We start from the raw sequence: 6734 nt of genomic DNA, 5'->3' as shown, positions 1-6734 counted from the left end.
GAAGAAAAAATATCTTTATATGTGATACCTGCACTCTTTATAAATGTTCACTTTCAATGTGGATATATTTATCTCAGATAACTGTGTGCCTCTAATGCTATTCCCTCTGTAAGCTAGACACAATTCAGGCCAGATTTGAGCTCAAAAGCCTAATTTTTATTTTATTTACTTTATTTTTTACTTTTTTGGCTATAGCAGAGAGTTTCTCCGTAAAGTTCTGTGGTATTTATTTATCTGCATGCTTAAATTCTAAAGAATTGGGGGATGGACTGGAGGGAGTTCAGACATATGCATGTCTGAGCACAGGAGTCCCAGCTGTGGACTGGAGAGCAAGATAACAGTAGCAGGCTGTCGTCTTTATGGCAGCCAGGAAGAGCACAGACGAGGAAGCAGATGCAAAACAAACCCAAAACCCCAAACCCCTCATCTTTGTGTTCCCTGCAGCTCTGAGCCAGCTGTGTGATAAGCCATTCTCTTCAATTCTTAGTAAGAAAACCATTGCAATTTAAAAAATAACATTTATATGTATTTTAATTACATGCAATGTAATGATTTTAGTTCAGTGCAACTAAAGTAACTGGGAATTTAGAATTATCCACAATTACAAAAAAACAAGTGTAACCAGCTTTACTAATTGCCTCTGAAGTCAGACAGCACATTAATAGCTTCTAGGAAATTTGGAAACTTTTCTATTGAGGAACTGTATTTTAGATTTATTTCTCTTTCATACTTTTTTTTATCAGTAAGCATATTTGTGCAAGAGCAAAATCTTCTTACTCTTTAAGAGCTTGCTCATGTTTGTTCCTGTTTCATATTCTCCAGAGTTTGCCAGTGCTGTTGTTGAGACTGTTTCCTTTTGTAGCTGCTGTCAGCATCCCTGTTCCAGCTGGAACTGGCCCCTGCACCATCCATGGCTCCAGCCGCATGTTCCAGAACTGTTGCTGCAAGCAGGTCAGTTTTATCACAGCTACTGTGTAGTAAACAAATACTTAAGTTTTGCCTTTTTTTAAAAACATGCATAAGGCTCAGTAATTTTTGATTTATGTGATGACTGGGGTTTGCACTTTAAGTCAATAGACATGATTTTTGCTTTGTCCTAGATTTTCATATTGTATTAGTATATATAATATGTAATCAACAGTGCGTTTGTTGAGCAGTCACTATGTTTTGAATAATATTTGCTATGGGCTGTTTCTGTGCTGATCTTAACTGCTGCTTGAGGTTCCAAGTTGAGTGAAATTAAGCTTTGGTGCATTATAAATGCAAAGGGGTTTTTTTTGTTTTTTTTTTAATGCCAGGATAAAAATATCTTCTGGCGCTGGCAGAATGAGGTCTTGTATGTATCTGTACTGCCTTCCAGTAATTGGGTGTGGTAAGGCATACGTGGTAGAGAACTGTGAGTGTTTTAACATGAATGCTTTCTCATGCTGTATTTTCTGCTTCTTGGTATTCCATATGTCCGTAAAGACACCTGCATCTTCTCCTGGTAGCTGTAAGCCTCTCTGGATCTTTGCCTTCTGCACCTGTCAGATGCCAGGATTGACTGGCTTTCTTACGTTCCCTTATGTTTGCTGAGGTCCTCTCAACCCTGCTTTCACACTGCTGACAAAGCCACAAAATATGCCTGCTTACTGACACCAGAGCATGGCAGGGGACAGTCCTTCATACATTTGTAAGTCACAGTGATTTGCCTTTTGACTTCTGGCTCCCTGGTGTTTGTGCAGTGGTGGCAGAAGCCTGTACCTGCTGCCCAAAGCCTGTGCTTCAGCCCTCATGTATTTTTGATCTTAGGCTATACTTCTGGAGACCCCCAGGTGCTCCAGCTGAGGCACTTCCACTCCAGGGAACCTCACTTATGCCCATGTTTTCCCTTTCCTCTCCCCTTGTGCCTTCTTTTAGTGCAATCCTGAAGTGAGCCCTTGCGATGAGAGGAGCAGGAAAGGTTGACAGCCATGACCGACCGCAGTCAGGTCTGGGAGGCTGCTCAGGCTTCCCTCCCAGGCCACTGAGAGATTCGGACAGGCAGGACTCACCTGCAAGTGGTTGCTTGTATGGTTGATATCTCAAAACGATTCTGAGAAGGCAAAAATAGGCTGTCTGAATGTCAGAATTTTTGTAGCTTTTGTGCATGAAGCCAGACACCTTTCTTATCCAGCATTTTTAATGAAAAGGGGGGCATTCTGCTGTCTGCTACACAGATGTCCAGCTGGAGTGACTTCAACATTACTCCAGTGAACCAAATAATGTTGTTCGAACTTCTGGTGAATAAGAGCAGAAGCAAGTGCCCCCAACATGTTCGCAGCAGAGGTGATTGCTTCAGGTTGTGTACCACACTAACAGGGATGTACTACCCTTATTACCCAAGTTAGGTAATTTGAGGTTTGATCAAGTACCTCTGCAGAAGGTGTTCCTTCCTGGTTCTACCATAAAGGTTCCCTAAGCAAAGCACCCAAAAACCAGTGCTCTGAAACAATTTTACTTTTCCCCAGATTGAATCATCTGACCTTTTCTTTATCATTTTCCCATGTGTAAAAGAATAATCTCATGCTCAGTCAGGCGTGCCTGAGGTGTCATTCTTGTTTTTGTGATTATTCCAAACTCCCTTTAAATTTGTATAAAAGACAGGAAAGAAAGTCATACTTCCTTATCTCAAGGTCAAATCCAAAAGCCTGTCTCTGTACCTAGGTGACAAGCTGTAGCCTCTAAGAAGGGTTTGATCGTGCTGTGTACTCTGTCTTCTCAAGTTGTATTGATGTATATTGTATCTCCTCTCTTCGGGGTGCATTTGCAAGAGATATCCATGGATTAACAAAGTAGGATCACTATTACATTCCATTTTTACTTTTCCTCTGAGCCTGGAGTTTTTTCTCCACTTTTAGCTGTCCTATCCTGCTTCAAAAATTTTAACGTCCCTTCAGCCTGCCCACGTGCAACTACTGCCTGCCCAAATGTTAAACTGAATTGGGTAACTACTGCTGCAGTGCCAGCCTGAGCCGTAACAGATTGCAAGCCCACTGTGAAGCAGAATGTCCTTCCGCATGAGGCTGGACAACATTTACTTTCCAGATTGTACGGTTTTTTTAYATGATGATCCCTGTGTTTGATATGAATATATGGGACAGTATATAGTATGATTTGCTGTGTAAAGTTCAGGAGATTAATACACATAGCCCATTACTGTGGCACAGTATTGATTAAATCCTTTCAGGATGGTATAGGGTCTGTGAAGAGCAGCTGGTCTGAACCCTAATTCTAAAACAGACAGTGAGTTATGTCTCCATGTGGCATATTAGTCATTGCAATACCTTTTAATCAGGCTTTTAATCAGCAGGCTTTGACTTTTTTCCTCTCTAAAAAGTGTGAGATCTGAAACCTTTTCCTAAGACCAGATTGTTCCTTCTGCAACAAAAGCTCTGGGAGAGATTTAGGGAAAAAAAAATCTCTGCCAAGATCTTACGCTGCATTCTCTAGCTGGGGTAGGAACTGGCATTTAAGAACAATATCCCTAATGGTGAGGCCAAAACATGGGAGTTTCCAAGAGTTTGTAGAGGCTATGTGCTTCTACATAGGAGTTTCACCCATTTCAGCTCCCCTGGGCTACCGCTGCCCTGAGATGTTTAACAGTTTACAGAGGGATTACTTTGGTCTGAGATGCTGATACAGGACCTGCCACTGTCATGTCTGAGCAGCTTGCATTTGTTCTTGTAATTAGCTCAGGATATGTGCTGGCAGACTGATTGTAGCACACTTCATCTTACCCATGCACAGCCTGTCTGTGGCCCTGTGCTTAGGTGCTAAGTATGTTTGGGCTTTTCTGTCACCTCTCAGCTCCCCTCAAGTCTTGAACAGACCTGTATCTTTACTTCTCTGGCAGCACAGATCATAAAGACCACCTCTGAGAAGATGGTTAGGCACCTCATACCTACTTTGGCAATTTCAATAGGAGTTCAGGCACATAAATAGGTGACAGGTGCTTTATTTCCTTTGTGGGCTTCCTCCAAAGCATCTAATTTAAGGTAATATTGGCAGCGTAGGAGCAGGGAATTGGAGCAGGCCTTCCAAGCCTAAGGCCAATTCCTAATTACTGGATTGACATTCTTCTTCTGACCTCTGCTTCACTCCTTTTGGAGAAGAAAAAGAAGTGAAGTCTTCTGTTCTTGGCCCACCCCAACTGCACTTCCTCCACAGGGCATACCCGCAGACCTTGGCTTATGGATGGACACATAAATTGCACCTTCCTATGGATGGTGCCCACTAAGGATGGCAGGTGTGGGACATATGTGTATGTCGGAGTTTTGATTTCCACCCTTTTTGGGCACTTCATCACTGTGCCCCCGCAAGAGTGACAGGAATTATAAAGCAGTCAGCCACCGGTCCCCTGGCAGGTATTCAAGCTCTGCTTCATACAGCGGTGTTGGCCAGAACTGCTCAGCTCCCTCTTCTACCTTCACCCAGGCTGAATAGAAGTAGAAAGACGCCCCTCAGTTAAAGAGCATTTTAGTTCCTTCATTGGCACTTTGAAATGTTTTCGCATCTCTTCTATCTGTTAATATTGGCAAGCGCTTGTGCTGGCAGGTGCTTGTGTTGCCATCTTTCATGCTTTTATCAAAAGCTATTGGGTAGCTCTGCAAAGCTTCAGCTCCTGCAGCCAAAGGATTAAATGACAACCTCTAGCCTCATTTTTATGGCTGTGGAGGAAATGTGACTATAACAGAATTAAATATAGAAACTAAAAAGAAAAAGAATTAAATGTTTAGTATTGTTAATAATAGTAAAGCCATGTGGTTATACTGCTAGTTATATTATGTGGGACCTGGCCTCTACAAAGCTATGTGCTATGCTGGTTCAGTTCTCTTCGAACAATCCTTAACAGTGGTCACAGAATGCAAATTTTATCCCACAATTTTGCTAGGAGGAAATTCTCCAGGCCGTAACACACCGACCCAAACCGTCATTCAGTTTCGGTTTGGGTATTCGGGCAGAGCTTCTTCTCTTGCCTCTCATGCTGTAGATCTGCTGGTGTGACAGTGGGTACCTAGAAGCTCCCTCTTCGTCAGCCAGGCCGCTCGGATGCTTTCTGAGACAGAGGACGTCCCTTGTTTCAGAGGCCCCTCTGCATCCGTGGCACAGCTTGGCCTCTTGGTTCGAACCTGTGGTTACCGTCTGCCTTTCCCGTGACCCCCTGCCTCCAGGGGGGGACACAGCAGCCAGCCACCACCTCCAAACCAGCAGGGCCACACAGTTCACCAGCAAAGTTAAGCTGTGATTTGTTGTGTTAAAAAGGGAAGAGAGAACAGCTTCATGTCTACGTTATGTCAGCTACAGGGAGCTGTGGTAGCAGGGCTCAGGGAAATCATTTCCAAAGGTTAAAGATTAGTAACAGTATATTACAGGTCAGGGTCCGAATCTGCCTCTTGCACTTTGCTCCTTCTCTGTTCATGGCCGGCTGCCCCGGAGAGAGCTGCTCTCTGCAACAGCCTCTGGGTTTGTTTCCTGAGGAGAGCTGTCTTGTCTAGCCAGATCCAACTTTTTGGCCCTTTTTCAGTGAGGCAACTAAAGGCAAAGAGGTTAAATAGTCACTAAGTCAGGCCAAACAATGAGTCAATACCAGAAGTCAAATTAAAGCTCAGGAGTCCTCAGCTTCTGTCCCTGTTTTCTCTCCTGTTCAAATAGACAGGAAGCTGAGACGGATGCCTGTAAGAGACGCAGTGTGCAAAGGACTGAATAAATACTTGCTTGTGTGCGAGTGAACACCTCATCTGTCTGTGCCTGGTGCTCTGAGAATGAGTTTAATGCAAGTTCCTGCAATGCGTCGCAGAGCCAGATCCCCCCCTGCCCCGCAGCTGCTTTACGCTCCAGGGAGAAGCACGGCGCTGAGGCTGGCGCGGTTGAGTCGGCACCCATCATCTCGAGCACGCAGGGCCGCTACGGCCTTGCCGAGGACCGCCAGAGGGCTCGTACCCGCAGAGGAAGAGAGAGGATTCGCACCCGCAGAAGGCTGGCTGGGCAGCAAGCTGTGACGCTCCTCCAAGCCCCGTGAGCAAGAGTGGGCTGAGAAGCGGGACCCAGGGCACACTGAGACCCCATTTTGCTTCTAAATTTTGAGTGCTCTTGTAAAAGGATGACGAGAAGAAAATGTTTATTACACTATTAACTCAATAGGTGGAAATAGCTCTTCTGAAAGCATTGCTTGTTTTTAATTAGTTTAATAGTATTATGAATCCAGAAGGGTTTGATGCCAGATTTCCATCCAGACTGGAACTTTCACAATCAATCCTCTGGATGAGGGATTTGCTCATGGGAAGACCAATAAACTTTAAAGTGTTGTGAATGGCAATATTTTCTTCATTTTCTTAGTGTCATTTGATATGCAAAGAAAACTCAAAATATTCACTTCTTTATATTTTTAAGATACGGCATATTTAAGTCTAGCGGCATTTCTGAAAGAATAATATGATGCTTGAAATAAATAAACTTAGCTTGCTTGTATTCTTGGTCCTGACTGTATGAGGTGAGGAAAAGGCTATATCTTTATCCCCCTGCCTTTTTTTTCCAAGATGCTTTTGACCATTTCCTGGTTTTGTTTAGTGGAAGCATCCAGTACTGTGACTGAGCTAACAGTCACAGAGGATGTCGTGCTATATTTATGCTTTATGCAATATTTGTGTCAAAAAGCCTCTGTCTAAACAGACCCAGTGTCAGTAAAGATGACCCTGGAACAAATGGTCAGAAGT

At 43.7% G+C, this 6734-nt stretch overlaps 1 long non-coding RNA gene across 1 annotated transcript; it reads left to right on the top strand.

Moving 5' to 3' along the window:
- The first annotated feature begins 407 nt into the window (after positions 1–407).
- On the top strand, positions 408–6478 carry LOC112971552. The gene is made up of 3 exons (XR_003255387.1): positions 408–486; positions 863–951; positions 5674–6478. It is a non-coding gene; the product is annotated as an uncharacterized LOC112971552 (long non-coding RNA).
- Positions 6479–6734: the final 256 nt, after the last annotated feature.

The sequence above is a fragment of the Apteryx rowi genome, unplaced genomic scaffold (assembly GCF_003343035.1).
Source record: "Apteryx rowi isolate R43461 unplaced genomic scaffold, aptRow1 scaffold_448, whole genome shotgun sequence".
Lineage (NCBI taxonomy): Eukaryota > Metazoa > Chordata > Aves > Apterygiformes > Apterygidae > Apteryx > Apteryx rowi.
Note: the sequence above shows the minus strand (reverse complement) of the source record. Positions and strands in the feature narration are given on the sequence as shown.